Consider the following 26,961-nt stretch of genomic DNA (forward strand, 5'->3'; position numbering starts at 1 on the left):
TTACTTCAAATAGTACAGAGTTTCGATAAAGTTATTACAATACCGGGGTACAAGCTCGAGAGAGCCAAATAGAGAAGCGCAGTAGGAAAATACACTAGCCCAAGCCACAGGCAGAACTGGGTGCAGACACAGCCCTCTTAATCAAGCATAGCAGAAAAGAAGTCCTCGGCTGCTGAAAAACATAAATAAATCTGGGTGAATACACTAGGTATTCCGCAAGCCCACCCCGCTCCCGTAGAGAGAAAGAGACCTATGATGTACATGCTCAATTTGGTGGAGTTGTAGTCACTCATCATTTTCTTAGAGAGAGGCAGTTGCTTGAAGGTTTAACCCATTGACTTTAAAAGTAACCAAAACTCAACCACCACTGAGCTTCCCGCTCCCGTGGCCTTAGTTCTTTCTTAACACTTATTCACTCGCACATTCCCCCCCTTTTTCTTGAAATTCATAGAGAAAGTCCTAATTGTCATACCACACCGGACTCATCCATACCAGTGGACACGGACTATTCGAATAGGTTTCAACTCTGCGCAGAGGGGTACACTTTACCCACTAGCCCGGTTTCTGCGATCTCACCGTCGCGAGACCCGAATGCCGGATCTCTTTCCTTACCCGTACGTCCTAACCTTAACGGTTATCCGAAAGGAGTCAGGCCACCACCATGCCCAAACCGGACAAAACTTTCCCCCTCCTTATCCTCCCGGTGCTCCCCAGCCTTCTTAACCCTGGGGTTGGACCGTACGAGTTCGGATCGAGTGACTGCCCACATAGTCTCGAGTGGTTGTACGATAAAGGAGTACAGGTAGTGAAAAATGACAAGCCAGTCCTTATATGAGGGGACGATCCTTCTGCTCACGCCTAAACCAGCTGAGCCAACACCTTAGGCCCTCCCCTAAACCAGGGAGTCCCTGATCACCCCACTCTCAAGGTGATGAGGGTGAGTACCCTTCATCGCATAACTTTTCAGAAAGAGGTTTTATTTGAAGAAACATTTTGCCCTACTTCCAGATCCACATTTCGTAATCGGAAATAATATGTTAATGCGGGCCATCTCTTACTCACAATGCAATATTCCCCCATAGTTCCCGGCCTAGGCAGTGGTAGAGAGAATAGGTAATTTATGCATCAAGGGAAGGATGGACTTGCCTTCGTCGAAGCTTTCCTGGCACAGAAGACCTACTTCCGGAAGTTCAGGCTCTGGTCCCTCTTCCGGGGCTACGGGTTCCGGATCAACGGTCCCCGCTTCTTCTAGGAAAACAGGCAATAAAAACAATACATCAACAGGGATTTACAAATTATAGTGTGTCATTTTCTAACATCATTATTGCATGTGGCCTTAGAAATTACTTTTGATAATTTTTGGTGCATAAAATATTGAGGGGACTAATTAAAGGAGGGAAAATGCTAAAAAGGAAAAAGAAAAAGGGTTTCAGCTCTGGTGGGCCGGGGGGGAGGATTTTGGCCCAGCCGGGCGCGAGCGCGCGTGGGCGCGAATGCGCCGGCCCAGTTGCGGCCCAGGGCAAGGGACGGCGCGGGCGCGCGAAGGTGACGGCGGCGCCGTGGGCCCCACATGCCAGAGAGAACGGGAGGGGGAAGAGAACGACGTCAGGTTGACGGGGGGGGATGAACCGGCCGTCCGCGGGGAGGACCCGGCCGCCGGTGGGCTCGGTGGCGGTTCGCCGCCGGTGGCCCGGTTCTTGGGCAATGTGCAGGTGTCTTAGCATGGGGAGGGGATGGCGGACCTAGAGGTGGGCTCAATTTGGTCAGAGGAGGTCGGGAGGGGGGCTGTCCGCGGGGAGGTGGCGGAGCTTCGCGGCGGGGTTGCCGTCGGTGAGCTCTGGGCGAGCAATCGGGGTGGGGGAGTGGTGTATTGCGTTTGCGGCAAGGTGAGGAAGTTGCTAGGCTAACCTAATCGCTCGCTGGGCCAACAGAGAGGGAGAGAGAAGAGGGGGAGGGACTCACCGGAGAGGGGGAAGACGGCGGGGCTTCGTGAATTGGGCTCGGGCGAGGGGAGGAGGGTAGTGGTCGAGGCCGGTGCGAGGAAGAAGGAGCTCGGGGCGAGCTTTTTATAGGCGCGCGGGGGCAAGGGGAGCGGTGGAGCTCCCCTGACTCCGGCGAGCTTCCCGGTGCCGCCATTAATGGCGCACAGCGCCGCCGAGGGGACGCTACGGCGGGGCTGTACCGGCGAGGACGCTTGGTCAAGGGGAGGAGGACGGAGCGGTGCCAAACTTTCCTGTGTGGCAGGATGGCAGAAGGGAGGACGGAGGCGACGACCGGAGGTGACCCCGGCGAGGAGACGGCGGACGGACGACGAAGCGGCTGACTGGTGGGGCCGGTCTGCCAGCGGGAGTGAGCGCGCGAGAGAGAGCGACTGGCAGTCGGGGTCGGCTTGTCAGCGAGGGAGAGAGGGAGTGCGGAGCGGGCTGGCGCGAGCGCGGAGGCAGGCCGGGAGTGGGCCGAGAGCGGGGAGCGCGGGCGCGAGAGGGGGGGGAGTCGCGGGTTTGGGCCGGGAGTCGACCCAGCAGGGGGAGGAGAAGGCTTTTCCCCTTTTCTTTTTACTTTCTAATTTCTATTTCCCATTTTGCCCCTTTTTCTTTTGAAAAAAGATATTTTGTGGATACTCTAAGTGTTTAGAAAATAGAATCTAAGTGAGGTGCTTGTGATCAAACAAAATGGATGCATATGATGAAAGAAAAACTTAGTGAAGAACTTAGAATTAGAGGATGAAAGGAGGATTAGGGTTTCAAACCTAGATTGGGATTTTTGGGATGCTACAGCTTCGTCTCTGCAACAACCTTCTTTTCCTTGGACATTTTTTCTCCAGACATGGTGAAACAACATCTTTTAGCCAAAGCTTGAAAGTCTAGCGAGCGCTAGTAAGCAAGAGCTAAAAGTTTGAGAAAATAATGCAAATGGCAGAAACAGCGTATCAAATGATGTCAGTGTGAGTTCATATTTATACGCCTAGCACGCTGCAACTTGGAGGGCCTCGTCTGTCATTGATTGCTGCTATTCTAGCAAAGGGAAGGTGTTTTTTCGGACCTTCGGCTTAAGGCCTCCGTCCATGTCGCAGTCTGAATTCGTTATCTTAACAAATTAATACTGCGAGGGGCTACTGTTGGGGGCCTTCGTCTTCCGAAGGTCCTCAAAAACATGACTAATAATGTTTCCCAAGTGTAATACACACACAGGTACCTTTGGATTCAGGATGAAGCTGTACACAATATGGAAAGCAGGGTCGGAACGAAAGCTGAACCAACGTCGAAGCTACGTGCAAGGGAGCTTTGGCTCAGTACTAGAAAAAGGAACCGACTTAAGGAGGAAAAGGCTATCTAGTCCCCAACAGATTGTTCTTAAGTCAATAGTAAACATGAAGGGCATAAATGTAATTTCACACAGGCTGCGCCCTGTGCCTATAAATAGATGAACAGTACCCCCGTACTGTTCATGTTGACTTGTACTCGCTCGTGCTTCACGCTTGTATCTTTACCTTCTGTCAAGCCGAAGGTACAAATGTAATTCAATATTGTTTTTATTCATTCATGATTATATAGTAAAAGTTATATTAATGGTGTCATGTGATTATCTATGTTATTTCTCATGTCTCATATGCTTCGTCTTTCATTGATATATGCTGTGATGATGAAGGTACGTCCTTCATGACCTTCGTCCGAAGATCGTTATATCCTTAGGGAAATAATGCTTCAAAGGACGAAGGGCATTAACCATTAACCCATTTTTGTGTTGCCTTGTTCTTAATTCATAGCATTTGAGAACAAGTCCCCAACACCTACTGTAAGTGAGATCCAGACATGTTGCCATTTTCCGTTGAAGCCGGTCATTAAGTCCCCTCATAAAACAATTCTTTTTCTTCAGATCAGTATTTACTTGGTCGATGGCATACTGGGACAAATGATTGAACTTATTGAGATACTGCATAATAGTATCTCCCCCTTTCTTTAACCGGATGAACTCTTCTTGCTTCATATTGAGCACTCCCTCTGGAACATAATGCTCTCGGAAGGCTAGCTTAAATTCCTCCCAAGTGATCTGATGCCCAGCTGGTTGAACTGCTACAAAATTTGCCCACCAAGTACTGGCAGACCCTCTTAGTTGTTGGGCAGCAAACAATGGCTTCTGTGTCTCTGTGCAGCGAATCAATCCAGATTTCTGCTCCATAACTCTTATCCACTCATCAGCTTCTAGAGGTTCTTCTACTTTGATGAAGATACAACTCCACATCAGGTCCTTCACTTGCAGTTCCTGATGGCCCGGCTCCCATTGCAGCAGCGTCGGAAGGCACATCTGGGTGCAGTCGAGCATACAGTACATGTACTTCCTCATGTAAAGTATTACAATACACTTGCAGGCTGTCGAGGGCCGCGCTAAGCTCTGCCACACGAGCCCGAGCTTTTGCTTCGCGGTCCCAAGCGATCGAACGTGAGTTGACGGTCCAATCAACGGCTGAATCTTGTTCAGATATCTCATACTGCAAGTGGCTGACGTCAGCTGACAATTCAGCTATACGTTGGTTGTCATGCGCCCATATCCTAATCTGGTGACGTAGCTCTGTCCGAAGTTGTTCCACCTTGGCCTCTAAGTCTCCGATTGGGTCATTGTTGTCGCTACTACTCCCTTCATGTCTGGGGGCTAGCTGATGACGAGGCACACCAAGAGGTCCAGTAGATTTGCGTGCAGTTTTCCTTGTACGCGCCATGTCTCCATAAGAGGGGAAGATTTATTAGTATAATTTTAATCATGATGCATGCATAACTTAGTAACTATGTGTCGGCGTTTCGACCCCGGGGGGTCCCTGGACCGACGAGTAAATTGTCGCCGCGTGTCCCAACCCAGATGGGTCGGCGCGAGACGGAGCACGAAGGGGGGAAGAAGCAGGCAAAGGGGAAACCCGCGGCCTTGGTGTTGCCCCGCGCCCAGGTCGGGTGCGCTTGCAGTAGGGGGGTTACAAGCGTCCGCGAGGGAGAGAGAGAGAGAGACCGTCCGGCAGCCCGTTCTCCCGCGCGACCAACCTTCTCGTACGAGAGCCCTGGACCTTCCTTTTATAGGCGTAAGGAGAGGGCCCAGGTGTACAATGGGGGGTGTAGCAGTGTGCTAACGTGTCTAGCAGAGAGGAGCTAGAGCCCTAAGTACATGCCGTCGTGGCATCCGGAGAGGTTTTGGCGCCCTGTTCATGTGATGTCGTGGCCGTCGGAGGAGTGCTTGAGCCTTGTGGAAGTACAGCTGTCGGGGCTATCGGATCCTTGCTGACGTCTCCTTGCTTCCGTAAGGGGCTGAGAGCCGTCGTCGTCATGGGGCACGCGGGGTGCCATCATTACTTGTTTACCGGGGCGAGCTAGATGGGACGCCGGTCTTGTTCCCCGTAGCCTGAGCTAGCTAGGGGTAGGGTAATGATGGCCTTCCCTGTGACGTGGCGGGTCCGAGCCCGAGGTCGGGCGAGGTGGAGGCTCCTCCGATGTCGAGGCTGAGTCCGAGCCCTGGGGTCGGGCGAGGCGGAGTTCGTCTTCCGAGGCCGAGGCTGAGTCCGAGCCCTGGGGTCGGGCGAGGCGGAGTTCGTCTTTCGAGGCCGAGGCTGAGTCCGAGCCCTAGGGTCGGGCGAGGCGGAGTTCGTCTTTCGAGGCCGAGGCTGAGTCCGAGCCCTGGGGTCGGGCGAGGCGGAGCTTCCCATGGCGCTCGAGGTTGGACTTAGCTGTTGTCAGCCTCACTCTGTCGAGTGGCACAGCAGTCGGAGCGGGGCAGGCGGCGCTGTTTTCCTGTCAGGTCGGTCAGTGGAGCAGCGAAGTGACTGCGGTCACTTCGGCTCTGTCGACTGAGGAGCGCGCGTCAGGATAAGGTGTCAGTCGATCCTTGCATTAAATGTTCCTGTGATACGGTCGGTTGGCGTGGCGATCTGGTCAAGGTTGCTTCTCCGCGAAGCCTGCCTGAGCTGGGCCTCGGGCGAGTCAAAGGTGCGCCCGTTGCTTGAGGGGACCCTCGGGCGAGATGTGAATCCTTCGGGATCGGCTGCCTTTGCCCGAGGCTAGGCTTGGGCGAGGCGAGATCGTGTCCCTTGAGTGGACTGAGCCTTGACCTTAATCGCGCCCATCAGGCCTTTGCAGCTTTGTGCTGATGGGGGTTACCAGCTGAGATTAGGAGTCTTGGGAGTACCCCTAATTATGGTCCCTGACACTATGGAATCAACCTTCGTTGATCCCCAACTTCCTATATACTGCACTCTGTTACCTTGACTTTACAAGGTGAGAGACTACCACAAAGTGATAGGGTAAGAATGAAAGAATCTTTCTAGATAAGGGTTTAAAAATTCTTTTGAAGTACTAAGTAATATCCGGAGAGATGGGTTTCGCTCCGATACCAGCTGTGACAGAACCTCCTAAGGTATTAGGCCCACCTACAGTTGTCCTTGTCCTGAGGACCTTGGACAATCCCTGTAGATGCACATAATCACTTGACAAGTTCGGTACTGTATCTTCATCCTTTCACCCAAGAGCGCTTCACCCGTCACGCAGATATTACATCACATCGGAGGAAAGAATAAGCGGAAGCAAATTACAATAACTTAATTTACATTCACTCAATATATAGAGAGAGTATTATTATTATTACAATACCAGGGTACTTAAGAGTGTATAAAGTATTATTATTACAGACCCGGGAGGTAAAAACACCCTCCCGCACAAAAGAGTATTGTTTTTAAAGTGGGAGGCCAACATCCTCCCGTGACTGACTTCACTGCTGGGGCTCATCCTTGGGTACCACCTTTGAATAAAAACAGCAAAATCTACTGTTTTCTCACCTACAACAACATGGGTTCGAAAACCCTGAGTACGGAGTGTACTTTCGCAAGTCTTACCCGTCAAAAGAAAAGACATATGTAGCACACGACATATGTAGCATTTAACCCTTGCATATGTCAACTCGTCACCGAGTTTCTTAAGACCAGACCGGGTTCACGCCAACCGAGAGCACAGATACACCACTGTCCAACCTCTTGCCACAGAGGGTACACGCTACTCTCGCCATCTCTCCACTCCCATTGCGTGTTGGCCTTTCTGGTATTAGTCTACCTGAGGCAAAGCTTACCCATGACGAGGCATGTGGCCAGTTAAAAGGTCCTCAATCATCAAGCCTACATCGACACAGTCCTTAATCGACTCAGACGGAGACACTACACCGAGACTCTCTTCTCGTGCAAGTCACCCGCCCGGTCTCAGCTTTATCATTTTAAAATCCCAAAGTTTGGTACCTGGCAGAGGTACATCTTATCCGATGTTGAACCCACCATGGCCATGATGGATCCCCCATCAAGTTTTATTTTTGAAAACATTCCCATCCACTATGAAGCATCACCTTTTGTTTTTAAAACAAAACATTTTGTTCTTCTAAAGCAGGGCTAAGCATCAGGAAACCTTTTAATAAAACAGGTAATCAAGGAAGGATAAACAGTTTCAAGGAAGGAAATGCAACAATTGGTTTAGCACCCAACTCCTATCACCTAATGCATCATTCAAGTGATAAATAATTTAAAATCACAAGAAAAGGGTAAATGCATCGGGGCTTGCCTTGTGTTGTAGGGGAGTCGGGATTTGTTCCACAGATATCAAAATAAAAACAATTCCCGGCAGGTGGATTTTCAGTTGGTGGTGCAGTCTCTTCTTCTTCATCTCTTACTTCTTCATTTTCTATACATAACCATATATAAACATGAATGCTCATGTGATGCTATGAATATGCAACTATAGTAGAGATTCATCAAGTTGTATTTTGAATACAACTTTCCTTCACGGTACACCAGGGATACTAGGGCTTTTTGAGTCAATATTCTACTCGGATAAGGCAATTATTACTTATAAAGATGGGGTTTTGGGCTTTGGGGATCAAATAATATCCAAAACATGTTAAACTTCACCCATGGGTTCTAATTATCAAATTAAGTTTACCCAAAAAGTTTTATGATTTTTGGAGTTATTTAGTAATTTCTAGAATTCCAAAAGTCTAGGTTTAGGCCTTTTTAAATACTAAATAATTCATGGTTGGGGCTAAAAATCTTGGATCTATTTTTATTAAATACTAGAGAAATTTAGGAGTCAAGTAATATTGGTCTCATATTTTTATCATTTTTCTAGAATTGTCTACAATTTCTCTAAGCCTCACAGAAAAAGAAAAAGAGAAAGAATGAATAGTAACGGGCTCAAACCAGCCCAAACAGGCCCATGAATAGGGAAACGCGCCCGCGCGCTCGTGGTGTTTGTTTTGCACAGAGGACCCTGACTGTTTGAATAACTAATTAAGAATCCTGTGCATTATTTACATGTGTCTCTGACAGTTACACCGAGGCCCCTCCCTTTTTGTTTCTTCGCAAGGTTATGTCCCCGACCACGGACGGCGGAGCAGTGGCTCCGGCGAGCTTGTACCGGCCGGAAAACGCAACGACTAGGCTTCTTACTTAGTCAACATCGAATTCCACCTCGGGAGACCCTAATTCCTCTACCAATTGCGAAGTTCTAGCTCAAAATCTCTCTGTCAATGGTGATGGCGCAAACTAAGGACAACCCGAGGTGTTCCCAGTGATCTAACGTGGTCTAGTTCAATTGGCTGGACCGATAAGCATCCATAGCACACAAGGGTGCTGAAACAAGGGCAAGGAGGGCATGAACGGACCTGTAGATGTCTGGCCACGGCGAGCTCTCTCACGGCGACGTTCTGACCGATTTGGGGAAAATGAGAAATTGAGGGGCTCTGGTGGATGATCCGAGGCAAGGGCTGGTGCGTTGGATGCGTAAATACCTAGCGGAACTCATGGGGGAAGCAATTTATAGAGTTCTATGGCGGTGGCGTCCAATTTGAAGAAATCGTGCTGGCGGCCGAGAGAGAGGGGTGAGTCATCGTGGCGATCTACCGTGGCGGTCACTGGGTAATGAGCTACGGCGGTCACTGGGCAGTCACTACGACTCGCGACGATGTGGGAAGATGTCTTAAGGCGTGGCGCAATCACGGTGAATGGTGTACATCCCGGTGACGGCCGCTCGGCAACGTCGCCGGCGCAAGTGGATGAGCGACAGAGCGCAAAAATGCCCCCAAGTTCATCCACGGAGAGATCTTTTCGCCCCGCGAAGTTATCTGTGTGCTATTGGGCGCGAATCGCAGCACCGGCGCGAATCCGAGCGCGGGGTTGCTGGTGGCGAGGTGCACTGCACCTGAGATCTTATTCAGTTCACTGTACCATCAGAATCCTCATCAGAGCGCCTGACAGAGCGATTTGCAGTGCCTTGATCTTTGATTTTCATGTGACAACTACTTAATCCATCTGTAACAAAGTCAATCTCCAATATACCAGCTCTAATTCTACTATAGAAACTTGGGTCATTTACTCACTCGATTAGGCTTAAATCAACTTCAAAGTTTCTTAGAACTCAATGGTAGCCCAGATTCAGTCTCAAGACTGACTGACAGCCAGATTTTAGGTCCATTTTACTCCAAATTTTGTATGTCACCAAGGCTTAGTCACTTAAGCAAAATTGTACTCTCATCATAGCTCTACAAATTTGATGTGTTGACCTAGGGCAAAATCTTTGTAGATTTAGAGATATAGAGCTCCAAAGTTGATCCCTTGTACTGAAATTCAGACTTAACCTTATAAAGCTCATGGGGTACTTTTGCAAAGAAGTCCAAATTCCTCTACATTACTTGAAAATCCTCCAATGTAAAAGTTACTTGGTTTGTGATGCTCTATCACTTTCCTACTTGCACTTTGGTCCAAAAGTGCCTAGAATTTACAATTACCCCCTAGGGTTTCAATTAGGGTTTTTAGAGTTCTTTTTAGGGTTTTGAGGACTTTAGGGTTTTTGTGCCACTAAAGTACATCAAATGTGCTACCTTCTGAACATTTCTCATGGATTATGAGATTATTACTTATTTGGGCTTCACTTTCATCCAATAGCCCTAATTCAGGGTTAAGTGCCCTACCCTAGGGTTTATTACACACCAAGTCCTATCATCACAACTTGTTTGAAAATTTTACCTAGTGAATGCACTCTAGGTGTGACAAGCAACATGAAATGTCAATGCACATGATGTCATGCTCAAGTTTTAGTGCCAGTAACACCAGGGGTGTTACATTTTCCACCACCACTTTCCTGCCAGAATTTTTATTATTTTCATCGGCCTTTCGGGCGTCGCCGATGATGACCTCCTTGCCTATGCCCATACCGGTCGCGCTAGGCCGAATCAAGACCTTTTTGCCATCGAAGTCGATCATATTTATTGGGAATGGCTCCGTGTCCACCTGCATTTCTTGAAATTTCAATCGTCCCTCGTTAATGGCTGATTGAATCTGTCGTTGAAATACATTACAATCATTAGTGGCATGAGAAAATGAGTTGTGCCACTTGCAGTATGCGCGACGTTTTAGTTCGTCGGCGGGTGGAACAGTATGATTTATCTTAATATTGCCATTTTGAGTAATTCATCGAATATCTTATCACATTTGCCAACATTAAATGTAAATTTAACTTCCTCTTACTGTTTCTTTTGAATCGACTGTAAGGAGGAACAAGCCGAAGATTTGGCTTATTTTGGTCAAACCATCTCAGCAGCGTATACTTCTTTTGCTTCACCGTCCGAGCTACTCTAGTCGTATTCTACTATATGGACATTGTGACGAATAGCTTTGAAAGTTTCTTTGCTTCGATTTTCACAAGCCAAAGCTCTCTGGTGTAATTGTGCTAGCGTAAAAAACCGGATGCCCTCTAATCTTTCTTTTAGATAATAGAGCAATTCATTAAAGGCTAATCCTGCTAGCAGTTTTTCTGCCAAATGAATTTGAAAGCATCAGTTTTTTGTATCCCGGGATCTCCGGATGTATTCATTTCATGATTCATCTTTACTTTGTCGCAGGGCCACTAAATCTACCAATCTAGCTCATAGTCACCGAAAAAGAAGTGATCATGGATTTTTTGTTTTAAATCCTCCCATGACAAAATAGAGTTAGGGGTAGTGTTGCATACTATGCGAATGCGATTCTTATTAAAGATAATGAAAATAAACGGACGCGGAACGCCTTGATGTCGGCCAATTCTCCTAATTGCGCTAAGAACTGGACTATGTGTTCACGCGTACTCTTACCTAGGTCACCCGAAAACTTTGCGAGTCCCATGTGGGTATGGGTGATTGTCAAATCGGTTATCATAAGGTCTCCGATATGACTGCCCCCTAGGGACCATGCTAACTCCGAGCTTATCTCGGAACACTCTCGTTATTTCTTCCCTTACTATATCGATAGCAGCCGGTGGGAGACCATCGACTTTTTGGTCCAACATGGATGAGGTTGTTTGGATATTAGTTTGTTGTCTTCACCTCCCATTGATTTGGGTTTTGTGGCGCATTCCTTTCCCTATGTGGCTCATAGGGGTGGTCATTCCTTTCCGGCCTTCTAGGTGGGGCCGGAAAGTACTCGCCTCATGGGTTTGGGATGTTGTACTATGGTGTTGGTGCATTGTATAGTGCGATGGGAAGTTCAGCTGAGATGGATGCGAATTTAGATAACAATCCTCATCAAAAAAATATGTGTCGAATCGTCCGGTTAGATACGCGGACCGTCCGACTGTGTGCGCGGACTGTCCGACCATATGGCCGAACCGTCCGTTGTAGTATGCGGACCGTCTGTCGTTGTATGCGGACGGTCCGACTGGGTAGTTTAGGGTTTGCGCAGTATGTGGCGGCTCGGGCGCATGTCTTGGTAATTCATTAAAAATGGGACCGACCACCGCTGGCCCGGACGGTCCGCGCTCACGTGTGGATGGTCAGGACATGTGCAGATCGACTAATTATCGTCGATGTGCGTATGAGGTTGTGGTTGCTCAGTGTTGGTCACTTGTTCTCAAATGCTATGAATTAAGAACAAGACAACACAATTGTTAATGGTTAAAGACCTTCGTCCTTCAAAGTATTATTTCCTTTTGGATATAATGATCTTCAGATGAAGGTCATGAAGGACATACCTTCATCATTTCAGCATAGAAGTGTAAATATGAATAAGAATGCGAAAGAACATTAAAGAATGCAGGTAATGATTAAATCCTCACAATTTATTTACATTTATATCCGTAGATAAGGATTAACATCAATGATCTTTATAATACAATGGTACCTTCGGTTTGCCAGAAGGTGAGAAGGCAAAGATGACGCGAGAGAGAGATTACAATCTAGCGTGAACAGTAGGATGTTACTGTTCATCTATTTATAGGCACGGGACACAGCCCGAATAAGATTACATTCATGCCCCTGATATTTACTCTTAATTATAATGCAAGTTATCAAGGACTAAGTAGTCTTTTCCCCTTTAGGTCGGTTTCGTCCTTCATCCTTTGTTATCATACCAAGTCGAAGCTCCTTTAGCTATAGTTTTGGCATCCATCCATGTCACCTTCGGGTTGTATCTTCATATAGCATGCACCTTTACCATGAAAAAACCTTCATCCCAAAGCCGAAGTCTCCTGTAACAGTCTATGTCATACTGAAAACATATGGTTAGTCACGTTTTTGAGGACCTTCGGAAGAGGAAGGCCCCCAACACTCAGGGTACGTGTCTATCAGCATCCCATAAAGGGGTTGTGACTGGCCGTGACAACCTATAGCCGATGAATTATGCGTGTTTTCCCACAATTCAACCTCGTGCGAAGGAAAACTTGCAATAGTAGATTTATCAAACGCACGTACTACCCTTCTATAATCTTTTTGCATACCCTCTATAATATTTTGCATTTGGTTTCGTTGTTCATCTATATAAGTTTTAAGAGATTGGAGCTCGTTTGTGTCACTTACCTTGGGGGTAGCCGTAGTAGGTCGGAGTGAAGCCGGATCTATCGCCCGTTACCGAACGACTTCGTTGTTCCTGTCCACCTTGAAGTTGGCCAGGAATTTTGCTTTCGCTCCCTGGATTAGCTGTTCTTTGTGCTCCTCGAACTGAAGTTGTTCGTCAGCCAGCAAGGTTTCCCAAGTCGGCTCTATAATGTTACAGGTGGAAATGTCAGAGCTATCTTTTGAACTGGCCATTGAGGGCTGATCTGATAGGTATGTACGTGATGTCCCCAGCGGAGTCGCCAAAAAGTGTGTTGACGCTGATTCGGGCGCCAATCACTGCGTTGAGAACTATTGGCGGTGCTCTCTATGGAGGTACGAACGGTCCGTGGCCAGGGGCCGGACGATCCGCGACCTGGCGCAAAGGCTGGTTCCCTGCCTTACGAGCTGGACGGTCTGCGCATACGTAGGGCAGCGGAGTTCGTCGGCAACGCCTGGATCTCGCTCTCGGGAGGGACCCCGTCGGGGAGGAGAGGTCCTAAGCCTTATCTAGGGTCGGTAGGCCACCCTATACACCTCTAATCGACGTAGAGCCGAAGAGAAGTGGAGAATTTGGGATAGAGAAGGGCTAATCTATGGCTAATAATAGAACTACTCCTAATGCATAAGGTAAAAACGAGATGTAAACTGATTATTGATTCGATTGTTGATGATTCAATCGGCCGTAGCCCTCCATATATATCGAGGGGGAGGTCTAGACCCGTTACACGTGATCTCCTGAGCTAAGTCCGCGGATCTAGCTAACCAATCCCGCAAGAAACTCAGAACCCTAACTGATCTTGTGCGCGCGCGTACCATCCGCGCTGCTAGTGCGAACCGTCCGACCTATGGGGCCGGATCGTTCGCCCAGATAGTTTTCGAGCCCAACACGAGCTTTAGGTCTGTTGGACCAATACTCCCCTCAAAAGGTAGACCATTAGGGGTTGCACCCTCAACCATATAAACCATAATTGCTTCACAACAACACACAATGTGGGACTATTCCCAACAATCTCCCCTTGAACCCGTGTTGCCGTCCTGCACTCAGAGCAGCGTCACCTCCTCATTAGTGTAACACCCCAGGTGTTACTCAGGGTGTCCACCCAGGGCTACCCCTTTTAACCTATTATCACATGAGGATTGATATGGGCAAAGTACATCAAACTTGGAATTCAAGGTCCTAAGCAAGTGCAAACCATCTTGGATATCATGCCCTAGCTTGTCATGCACATCTAAGTGGGGAATTTCCCAAAACCCTAAAGTAAACCCCTCTTGGGCAATAGGAACCCTAATTGAAGCTAGGATCAAAAGGTCATGTAAACCTTATGATCATGGCTTGGGCCAAATATAAAAGTTGTAATGTGCTTCATAACCTACAAATAATAGTAAGGAAGTACCCCCAAAAAGTTTTCAGAAAAGCCCCAAGAAGTTCACCAAAGGTTGAGCACAAGGGAAAAATTCAGAATTTGCCTAAGTATAAAAACTAACCCTTGAACAAGATCCCACATGTTCACCTTAATCCAAAATTCAAAACACTTCGACCCAATTGACAAAGTGGCGCCAAATTAACCCTAGAATGCCCTGGAAAGAGGTGACACCTACCCTAGGGCGTTTGACACGACTTGGCACCATTTTTGTCTCAGTTTGGACATGTCTGACACAGCCAACTTCCCACCCTCATATCTCTCTAACCTGACCACATCTACTCTTGGAACTCACATGAATTAGGTAGCTCTAGGTGCAGGGAAGAGATCTCCCACAGGCGATAGGGTAAGATTCGTACGTTTTGGCCGCTCAGCAGAGGGAAGAACACGGGCAGAAGCAACGAGCCACGTGTTCGACGCGCTCTGAGCTCGCCAGAGCACGCCCGCGTGCGCCCCCGCGTGCCCCACGTCGCGCCAAACGGCCAGCCGACGCCATGGCCCGCACCCGCGCCTATAAAGCCCACTCGGGCGTCGACTGCACTCTTCCGCACACCCTCAAGCCTCACCGGAGCTCAGTTCACCGCCGTTTGCCCGTGCGCGGCGTGTCCGCGGCCACCCGAGCCACTGCTGCCGTAGACAAGCCAGACTAGCCCTTCCCAACCCTGTCCAACCCTCTGAAACGAGTGTACACGCCCCAGTGAAGCTCCCCGAGCAAGGAATCGAAGCCTGCTTCGCCGGAGAGGCCAGTCCACGGTCGCCGGAGTTCACAACCCCGCCGGAGTGCGTGGACCGGGTAAATCACTGAGCCATTTCTCGATTCACTGCACGGATAGCCTCTACATCAACCCAGGAAGCTCACCGTACCGTTGGATTGGACTAGGTCGCCGTGGTTTGGCCGGCACACTCGCCGCCGACGAGAACACCCGCCTGCGCATGAGGACCGAGCGATTCCGGCCATCCCCGCCGTCGAGCCGTACATCGCTGTGACCGCAAGAGCCTCCCCGAGCCAACCCTGCCCTTTGCCGGACCTATCTCGCCGTCGGTAAGCCGTGCCACCCTTTTCTTTCCTGCGGGTACTGTTTACATTGGGGGAAGGACCGCGGGTGAGAGGAAGAGAAGGTCAGGGGGCTTTTTGAACTGTCAGCGACCCAGGGGAATAGTGGCGCAGGGGTAGATTTGTGCAAGTTGATTTAGTTTAAACCCAAGGACCTCGGTGTAAACTGTTTTTCCAGGAAACTCTTATTAAATCTGTTTTTAAATTGAACAGAAACTTTAAAAATTCATAACTTCTGTTTAGTTCATCCAAATTTGGTCAAACCAATTTTGCCAGACTTTAAATAATGTAAACTACTTAAGAAAAATATAAAAACCCCTAGGTACTGCAGAAAACTGTAGGGTTCTAATTTAATTATTGTTTTGGCCATAAGCTAAATAATAGGGCAAAAATTAGTTCCACTATTTGACTAGGGTTAGAAAAATTTGGAGAAGTTTATATCTATCTACTGACCTAATTAAAAATGTTGAATCTCTCTGTCTACTCCATTAAGTTAGTTTTTACCCCTTATTTCACAATATGCTCAAGGTTAAGAAAAATAGAAAATGTGATTTAAATAATGAACCAGAGGGCACCCCTATTTTTGTTAGGATACTTATTCAATATAGTTCACTGAAAAAATCTATCATACCCTGGTTTAGTATAAAATAAGGGGGATACCTTTTATTTGAATAAAACAAGAAAAACTTAGAAAAACCATACAAAAATAACCCCAAGGTGAAAACACCCCCACTCTTGGGATAGTTAATGTTTTGTTATTAAGAACTTAGGAAAAATATGAAATCTGCTGTTTGACATTTTTCAAATAACCATGTAGTGGAAAGTGCCATTTAGGCATTAAACTTTAGAAAATCATAACTAAATAACCACCCCTTAGCTTTCTGTGATTTTTGGCACAGAAGCCTATTTTTACTGTTAGATGCCAACAAAAATAACCTTTAGGACAGAACCTACATCTAATTAAGAGTTGTAGTACAAAGTGGCCCATTTACCCAACTTTTATTATTTTTGTCTAAAGCACAACATTTTTATTTTGAACCTCAACTTCCTAGAAGGGGCTATAGTGACCAATGGCAACCCACTGTAATTTTTACAAAATTTTTGGAGAAAATTTAACTACTGTTGCAGTTCAAACCCCACTAAAATTCATAAATAAAAATTAAAGAAGGGAAAATGAATAGTGGAAATTAGTGTCATCCTAAAGCCCTTGTAAAGTGTCCACTGAAATATATAAAGGCAATACAAATCCACTATGTTATCTTCAACAAAAATCTAAACCTAGGAGTGATAAGCATAAACCACTAAAGGCCCCGTATGACCCAGAAACCCTAAGTTATTCCTTAACTTAGTTTTCTTTTTGCATAATGTTATTAATCCTGCATAATCATAACATACATGTTCATTGCATTCGATAGACTGTAATCTTGCTGACGGAGAGTACGTCCTCGTGCCGGAGCAAGGAGCTGCTCAGAAGGTAGCCCCAGACCCAGCACCAGAGCCTGCACCAGAGGACCTGCCTGCCACTGCTTTGGAAGGCAAGCCCCGGTTTATGCATAACCTGTTATTTATGCTATTTTACTATACTTAATGATTGTAGGATTGAATGTGCACTTAGGTGTAGGAGTTGTTTGGAACCCTAGTTGCATGATCTCAGGAACCCTTTTGAGATGAATACTAGTATGATAGGTCGAGTAGTTGCTTTATTTAATTAGGATCTCAGTAGAAGACGAGTGATTTTTCTAGCACTCGCGCGAGATCAGGATTTGGTTGTATCCACCTTCATACTACTATGATACTAGTTGTAGACAACAATCCATGGGGATTGGTTGTCTACGAGATGGGAAAATGGAATAAGGATTAACGTGCGGATACCTGTGTCAAGCGTTTGAACGTACTAAACACATACCGAGAAATATGGTAAATCGGTAAGCCTAGTACCTGAGTGAACCTGCTCGCAGATATATCCCCTCACGCGACCTGAGACGTGGTCTCCCATTCCGGTTATGGTGGGTACAAGTGCGGTCCCTGCACGACAGCGGTCGGGGTCAGTGAGGCATTGTACGCCAAGGCGGTGAGCCCTGATCTGTTGCCAGGGAATCGATGGGGACGGTTGATATGTGTGGGGACGGAGTGCCCCTACATGTCGTGTGTTTAGGTTTACCTTGCAAGGTTTAAAAACTCGATTCGAATCATCTGCTTCTCGTAGCTAATGAGACTGCTTGATCCATTGTACTGCATTGAGTAACAAGTGGAAATATGATGAGTTGATATAAGATGTTGATTGCTAAAAATGTTTGCTACTATGTATGAGTAGATAGTACACATTTAGCCTTAAGAGAGTCACACTTAAATTGACAAAGTTAAAACTTGACTTAGAAACTCAGCTAGTGCTTTTGGCAACCAAACCCCACAGCCAAACAGCTGCATGTCTAGAGGTAGAGGAGTAGACTCCTCACACCGGGTAAGTCTAGCTGAGTATTAGTATACTCAGCCTTGCTTGTGGCACAATTTTACAGGTTCTCTGGAGGACATGGTTGCTGGAGTGACTTGGCCGTCCATCTTGCCACCGGGTTGGACTGTCGAGTGGGACCCTACCTCGGCTGAGGATGAGCATGAGGAGTGACGGGACAGGCTTCCCCATCTCTCTGTTTATTTACCGTTAGTTTTATTCCGCTGCACTTTGAACAATGATGACTACTTTTGCAAAACTCCGATGATGATGTAATAATTTAATACTCTTTAATGCATGGTTTTATGCTTTATTGTATTTGCTCTGTGACTCACCATCGAGTGAGACTATGGTACTTGATCCTGTCAGTGGCCGTGTCGGACTAGATCCGAGGGATTGATGGGTTATTCCCATTTAAGTGTGGTCTAGCCTCTACGGCAGGGCTTAGGCACTTAAGTTAGAATAATTCGGGCAGTTCCGCCACAGCTGGTATCGGAGCTTGTACCACCACAGAGGAATCAATAAAATATAAATACCATCATTTTCCAAAATAAAATTTGATAGAAACAATGTTGGATAGATAGTAGGACGAGCAGGATAGACCTAGGACGTGAAGCCTTAGGATGGTAGAAGGGTAGCTAGGTGGCTAAGTGATTAGGCCCTACAGGCCACTTTTACAGGATGGGAGTTCTTCCCTACTCCTTTTATCTTGTTGTGAGGTCGTTCAGGACGAGCATGCATGCATTCTTAATTAAACAAATGGATATTTGAGTAAAGACTTAAAAACAAGATGATAACCAACTAAGTCACCAGTACCATTTTAATTAACTAAAGAAAAGCTGAGTTTTATTTTCTTTCTTGTTCTTTTTATAATTCTTTTTCTTTTATTTACGCTTAACCATACACAGATGACTTCCCACGGATCCTCAGAGGATGGAAATGCACTGTCCCACACTGACGGGCTTGCACGAGAGGGCTTTCCCCGCATTTTGTGGGAGGTACTTCAGGGGGCCGGATACACGACACCCCCTCAGTACGCGGTGCAGCAGTTTGAGAAGCACAGAGTGCCCCGCTGTAGGGTGAGGATGACCTTGGAGCCTCATCCCCTGCAGCCAGGCTGGCGCTCGCTGGACTCTGAGTCTTTTGGATACCGAGCTGAGGACACAATCGAGGCGATCGCTCTGCACGGGTTGACCACTTTCTGCGGATTCCATCCTTTGGAGCTGGCTACCCACCCCATTGGATTGTTCCCCGCCGAAAGGGAGGACGACCCAATGTGGAAGGATCGGGTGGAGCATGCCAAGGATATCTGGGCCATCTACCCCGGGCAGACTGCGCACTTGACCGTACGGTGCATGAATGCTCTATACCGTCTGCAAGTGATGCGCGGTGAGGCGATGTCCCATCTGATGGCACTATTGGAGGCAACAAAGATTACTTTGGACAACAGGGAGGAGCTCGTGGTTGATTTGTCCACTGAAATGGTGGAAAAGGACTTGCAGGTGGAGCAGCTATCCACTGATATCCAAGAGTTGGAGGAATTAGTGGGCACTAGGGAGAACACCATCGAGGTTCTCGAGGATCAGCTCATTAACACCCAGCAGCAGCTTGCCGAGGCTAATGAGCACCTGGATATGCATCATCAGGAGATCCAGGACATGGAGGCCAACGAGGACGTCGACATCGAGGGAGGAGAGGACCCTGCCTCTAGTGTAGACACTGCTGGCTCAGGGAGACCACCTTCCCCCGAGTCGAGTGTTGCCTCGTTCGCTCACTAGGTGTCCGGGATATAGTTAGACGTTGGTGATGATAGGACTCCTCGCAGCTAGCTTAGCTTTTGCACCCTTGGGGTACTAGGCTAGATAGAGTTGAGTCTTTTTGGGACAAATGATGTAACCGTGATAAACTCTGTTGGAAGCATGGTTGATGGATGCTGTTATCAGTTTTAAATTTGGAAGGAAAAATTTATGCCTTTAAAATCTTTTTGTTTAAGTTGGAATCTATCATTTTGACTTTGACTCTTTTCGCCGCGATTAAACCTTGAACTTGGAGATATGGTGTTAAGTATATATGTGATTTTTCAGATGGCCGGTTGGCAGCGTCGTGGCCAGAATGAGCGCGTTCCTCCACCACCGCCACTGCCTCCCACTCTGTAAGAGCTAATGGCCCAGCAGAATGAGATCTTGAGGCAGCTAGCTTAGCGTCAGCCACCACCTCAGCGCTATGGTGGTGGAGACCATCAGCGTCACCCCGCGGCAGCTACCTACCAGGAGTTCCTCAGTACCCAGCCACCATTGTTCACAAGGGCAGGGGATCCACTTGATGCAGATGTGTGGTTGCGAGTGGTGGAATCCAAATTCCCGCTACTCCATGGAGCTTGCTCAGAGGTCACTAAAGTCAGGTTCGCCACCCAGCAGCTTCGCGGACCCGCAAGGACTTGGTGGGACCATTTTCTTGCCATGCAGCCAGAGGATCGAGAGGTGGAATGGAGGGAGTTCAAGGCAGCTTTCAGGGGACACCACATACCAGCCCGGATTATGGACCGAAAGCTCAACGAGTTTCTGGCACTCACTCAGGGCAACAGGACAGTGTTGCAGTATGCCCAGGCTTTTAATGACTTGTGCCAGTATGCTGGATATCACGCGGATACAGATGAGAAGAAGAGAGACAGGTTCAGGAGGGGGCTCAGCACTAAGCTCCGTGACCGTCTCAACACCGTCAGGGCCAACAGCTACAATGAGTTGGTCAACATGGCTATCTCCCAGGAGGACTGCATTACAGCTCGACAGGCAGAAATGAAGAGGAAGACCCCTGTGGCAGGACCCTCAGCTCAGCCACAGCGCTTCAGGATTGTGTCTGACACTCAGAACAGGGGACCCCAGCAGCAGCAGGGGAGATGGGTGATCCGACCACAGCAGCAGCAGCAGCAGGCACCCAACCGCACCCAGTTTCCAGCTCAGAGGAACAACCAGCAGCAGCCGCAGTACCGCCAGGCAAATGATAACAGGTGTTTCACATGTGGCAACACCGGACATTATGCCAAGAATTGCCCCTAGAACTAGCAGAGGCAGGGGCAGAATGTTACTCAGAACCAAGGCAAGAGGCAGAAGGTGCAAGTGAGGCAAGGCAGGCTAAACTTCACCACCATGGCTGATATCCTAGAGGGAGCACCCGTCATGACCGGTATCTTTACAGTTTTAAATTATCCTGCCATTATTCTTTTTGATTCTGGTGCATCGCATAGTTTTATCAGCGCCAAATTTAGTGCCAAGTGCCAATTACCTTTTCACCACACCAATGGGGGTATCACAATTTCAACACCAGGAGGCAGGGTTGCCACCTACCAAATCAACAAGAATGTGCCTATAAAGTTTGGTAGTCTGATAATTAAAACCAACCTCCTCATTTTGGGTTTGGATAGTGTGGATATCATATTGGGAACTGACTGGTTGACCAAACATCAGGCTGTGATTGATATTGCAGCTAGGGCCATTGAGGTGCACTCATCCACTTGTGGTGAAACCACGCTATATTTGCCCGACCAGGGATGTACCTGTTCTTGTGCCTTCGTTATGATAGAATCCCCATGGAAAAGATCCCAGTGGTCTGTGACTACCCGGATGTGTTTCCGGATGAATTGCCAGGGATGCCACCTGACCGAGACATTGAGTTCGCAATCGAGTTACAACCCGGGACTGCTCCTATCTCCAAGAGACCCTATAGGATGCCTCCCGTAGAATTGGCAGAACTGAAAAAGCAATTGCAAGAGTTGTTGGATAAGGGGTTCATTCGCCCAAGTACTTCACCATGGGGATGTCCTGCCTTATTCGTGAAGAAAAAGGATGAGAGTTTGAGGATGTGTGTTGACTACCGCCCTCTCAATGCGGTGACTATCAAGAACAAATACCCACTGCCCCGTATTGATGTTCTGTTTGATCAGTTAATGGGAGCTAAGGTATTCTCCAAGATAGACCTTCGCTCAGGTTACCATCAGATCGAGATCTGTGCCAGTGATATTCCCAAGACGACTTTCTCTACCAGATACGGGTTGTATGAGTTTTTGGTGATGTCTTTTGGGCTGACCAATGCCCCGGCTTATTTTATGTACCTAATGAACTCAGTATTTATGCCAGAGTTGGACAAGTTCGTGGTCGTTTTCATTGATGATATTCTGGTCTATTCCAAGAATGAAGCCGAGCACACCAAACATTTGCATACTGTACTTCAAAGACTGCGTGACCATCAGTTGTATGCCAAGTTGTCTAAATGTGAATTCTGGCTGAAGGAGATTAAATTTTTGGGTCACACAATTTCCCAGGATGGGATATCAGTTGATCCTAAGAAGGTGCAAGAGGTGATGGATTGGAAACCCCCGACTACAGTGAGGCAGATTCGAAGTTTTCTGGGATTGGCAGGGTATTATCGGCGATTTATTCCGGATTTCTCCAGGATTGCCAAACCAATGACTGAACTGTTGAAGAAAGGAGTCAGTATGATTGGAGCCAAAAGTGTGAAGATGCCTTTCATACTTTGAGGCAGCATTTGACAACAGCCCCAGTGCTGGCTCAACCTGACAACACCAAGCCGTTTGAAGTTTATTGTGATGCTTCTGGTACTGGATTGGGATGTGTATTGATGCAAGAGAACAGAGTCATTGCTTATGCTTCCCGAGCACTCAGGCCCCATGAGCAGAACTACCCTACACATGATCTGGAATTGGCAGTTGTAGTTCATGCTCTTAAGATATGGAGCCACTACTTGATGGGAGCTCACTGTAACATCTACACTGATCACAAGAGTCTCAAATACATCTTCACTCAGGCAGATCTGAACATGAGGCAAAGGAGATGGCTGGAGTTAATCAAGGACTATGATTTAGAGGTGCATTACCATCCCGGCAAAGCCAATGTTGTGGCAGATGCCTTGAGCAGAAAGGCCCAGTGCAATTGTATGAGCATGGATGCAAGAGTTACCACCCTGTGCGATGAGCTGTGCAAGCTGAACCTGGAAGTTGTTTCTTCAGGTGACTTGAGTTATATCTCGGTGGAACCCACGTTGCAAGAGCAAATAGTGAGGGCACAGATTGAGGATAAGGGTGTTCAAATGATTAAGGAAATGATCAAGCAAAAGGCAGAGAAATACCAGTGCTTCCGTCAGGACAGCAAGGGAATTTTATGGTTTGGAGACCGATTGGTTGTTCCCAAGGACCCTGAGCTCAGAAAGAAGATACTAGATGAAGCTCACCTTTCCAAATTCTCCATGCACCCTGGTAGCAACAAGATGTACCATGATCTCAGATCTTTATACTGGTGGACCAGGATGAAGAGGGAAATTGCCAAGTACATATCCGAATGTGACACCTACCAGAGAATCAAAGCCAGTCATTTGAAGGCAGCAGGCCCTTTGCAACCCCTTCCCATACCATCGTGGAAATGGGAGGACATTTGCATGGACTTTATCGTAGGATTGCCCAATACCTCCAGGCACCATGATTCCATTTGGGTTATTGTGGACAGATTGACCAAGACTGCTCATTTCTTACCAGTGCATACCACCCACAAGAAAGAGAAGTATGCAGAAATGTATGTTGATCAAATAGTGCGATTACATGGTATTCCAAAGACCATTATATCCGACAGAGGAGCACTGTTTGTGGCACGCTTTTGGGAGAAGCTGCAAGAATCACTTGGAACCCAAGTAATACGAAGCTCAGCATACCATCCCCAAACAGATGGCCAGACGGAAAGGGTGAATCAGATTTTGGAAGACATGTTGCGAGCATGTGCACTACACTACGGGAAGGATTGGGACAAGTGTCTTTCTTTGGCAGAGTTTTCCTACAATAACAGCTATTAGTCCAGTCTGAAGATGGCACCTTTTGAAGCCTTATATGGGAGGAGGTGTAGGACCCCATTGAATTGGTCTCAAGCAGGAGAGAGGGAAATTTTTGGGCCAGACTTGGTACTTGAGGCAGAGGCAAAGGTCAGGGTTATTACCAAGAACTTAGAAGCTGCTCAGGCCAGGCAAAAGAGCTATCATGACAAGAGGCGGAAGCCTCTACAGTTTGAGGTGGGAGATCATGTTTATCTTAAGGTATCACCCACCAAGGGTGTCCAGCGATTCGGGATCAAGGGCAAGTTAGCTCCTCGCTACATTGGACCCTATGAGATCAAAGCAAGTTGTGGACCCGTGGCCTACCAATTGGAATTGCCACCTCACATGTCAGCAGTTCACAATGTGTTCCATGTATCTCAGCTGCGAAAATGTGTTCGCCTACCCACTGAAGTGTTGCCAGAACCAGATATTGAGATAGAACCAGACTTGTCCTGCCAAGAGTACCCCGTCAAGGTATTAGATCAAAAGGAGAGATCAACTCGGGCAAGATCAGTCAGAATGTATAAGGTTCAGTGGAGTCACCATTCAGCAGAAGAAGCTACATGGGAGACAGAGGATTTTCTATGCTCTCGCTTCCCCGACTTTCTGCCCAAAAGAGTCGGTACGTAACCCAAAACCCCACCCCCACCTGCCCTTTGAATACAATTATAAGAAAAACTTAGATAACAAGGATAGTCTAAGTTGTGGATTTAACTTGAAAAGGGCTTCCTTCTGAAGTTGCAAAGAGAATGACATTCGAAGAGCAGTTAACAAGAGAAACTTGAGTATAGAGAAAGGGTAGCACACCCACAAACCTTCAAGCACCCCTCCCAGGGACTCTACCTAAAATCTCGGGACGAGATTCCTTTAAGGGGGGAGGGTTGTAACACCCCAGGTGTTACTCAGGGTGTCCACCCAAGGCTACCCCTTTTAACCTATTATCACATGAGGATTGATATGGGCAAAGTACATCAAACATGGAATTCAAGGTCCTAAGCAAGTGCAAACCATCTTGGATATCATGCCCTAGCTTGTCATGCACATCTAAGTGGGGAATTTCCCAAAACCCTAAAGTAAACCCCTCTTGGGCAATAGGAACCCTAATTGAAGCTAGGATCAAAAGGTCATGTAAACCTTATGATCATGGCTTGGGCCAAATATAAAAGTTGTAATGTGCTTCATAACCTACAAATAATAGTAAGGAAGTACCCCCAAAAAGTTTTCAGAAAAGCCCCAAAAAGTTCACCAAAGGTTGAGCACAAGGGAAAAATTCAGAATTTGCCTAAGTATAAAAACTAACCCTTGAACAAGATCCCACATGTTCACCTTAATCCAAAATTCAAAACACTTCGACCCAATTGACAAAGTGGCGCCAAATTAACTCTAGAATGCCCTGGAAAGAGGTGACACCTACCCTAGGGCGTTTGACACGACTTGGCACCATTTTTGTCTCGGTTTGGACATGTCTGACACAGCCAACTTCCCACCCTCATATCTCTCTAACCTGACCACATCTACTCTTGGAACTCACATGAACTAGGTAGCTCTAGGTGCAGGGAAGAGATCTCCCACAGGCGATAGGGTAAGATTCGTACGTTTTGGCCGCTCAGCAGAGGGAAGAACACGGGCAGAAGCAACGAGCCACGTGTTCGACGCGCTCTGAGCTCGCCAGAGCACGCCCGTGCGCGCCCCCGCGTGCCCCGCATCGCGCCAAACGACCAGCCGACGCCATGGCTCGCGCCCGCGCCTATAAAGCCCACTCGGGCGTCGACTGCACTCTTCCGCACACCCTCAAGTCTCACCGGAGCTCAGTTCACCGCCGTTTGCCCGTGCGCGGCGTGTCCGCGGCCACCCGAGCCACTGCCGTCGTAGACCGGCCAGACTAGCCCTTCCCAACCCTGTCCAACCCTCTGAAACGAGTGTACACGCCCCAGTGAAGCTCCCCGAGCAAGGAATCGAAGCCTGCTTCGCCGGAGAGGCCAGTCCACGGTCGCCGGAGTTCACAACCCCGCCGGAGTGCGTGGACCGGGTAAATCACTGAGCCATTTCTCGATTCACTGCACGGATAGCCTCTACATCACCCCAGGAAGCTCACCGTGCCGTTGGATTGGACTAGGTCGCCGTGGTTTGGCCGGCACACTCGCCGCCGACGAGAACACCCACCTGTGCACGAGGACCGAGCGATTCCGGCCATCCCCGCCGTCGAGCCGTACATCGCTATGACCGCCAGAGCCTCCCCGAGCCAACCCTGCCCTTCGCCGGACTTATCTCACCACCGGTAAGCCGCGCCACCCTTTTCTTTCCCGCGGGTACTGTTTACATTGGGGGAAGGACCGCGGGTGAGAGGAAGAGAAGGTCAGGGGGCTTTTTGAACTGTCAGCGACCCAGGGGAATAGTGGCGCAGGGGTAGATTTGTGCAAGTTGATTTAGTTTAAACCTAAGGACCTCGGTGTAAACTGTTTTTCCAGGAAACTCTTATTAAATCTGTTTTTAAATTGAACAGAAACTTTAAAAATTCATAACTTCTGTTTAGTTCATCCAAATTTGGTCAAACCAATTTTGCCAGACTTTAAATAATGTAAACTACTTAAGAAAAATATAAAAACCCCTAGGTACATCAGAAAACTGTAGGGTTCTAATTTAATTATTGTTTTGGCCATAAGCTAAATAATAGAGCAAAAATTAGTTGCACTATTTGACTAGGGTTAGAAAAATTTGGAGAAGTTTATATCTACCTACTGACCTAATTAAAAATGTTGAATCTCTCTGTCTACTCCATTAAGTTAGTTTTTACCCCTTATTTCACAATATGCTCAAGGTTAAGAAAAATAGAAAATGTGATTTAAATAATGAACCAGAGGGCACCCCTATTTTTGTTAGGGTACTTATTCAATATAGTTCACTGGAAAAATCTATCATACCCTGGTTTAGTATAAAATAAGGGGGATACCTTTTATTTGAATAAAACAAGAAAAACTTAGAAAAACCATACAAAAATAACCCCAAGGTGAAAACACCCCCACTCTTGGGATAGTTAATGTTTTGTTATTAAGAACTTAGGAAAAATATGAAATCTGCTGTTTGACATTTTTCAAATAACCATGTAGTGGAAAGTGCCATTTAGGCATTAAACTTTAGAAAATCATAACTAAATAACCACCCCTTAGCTTTCTGTGATTTTTGGCACAAAAGCCTATTTTTACTGTTAGATGCCAACAAAAATAACCTTTAGGACAGAACCCACCTCTAATTAAGAGTTGTAGTACAAAGTGGCCCATTTACCCAACTTTTATTATTTTTGTCTAAAG

This window comes from Zea mays, chromosome 2 (genome assembly GCF_902167145.1).
Source record: "Zea mays cultivar B73 chromosome 2, Zm-B73-REFERENCE-NAM-5.0, whole genome shotgun sequence".
Lineage (NCBI taxonomy): Eukaryota > Viridiplantae > Streptophyta > Magnoliopsida > Poales > Poaceae > Zea > Zea mays.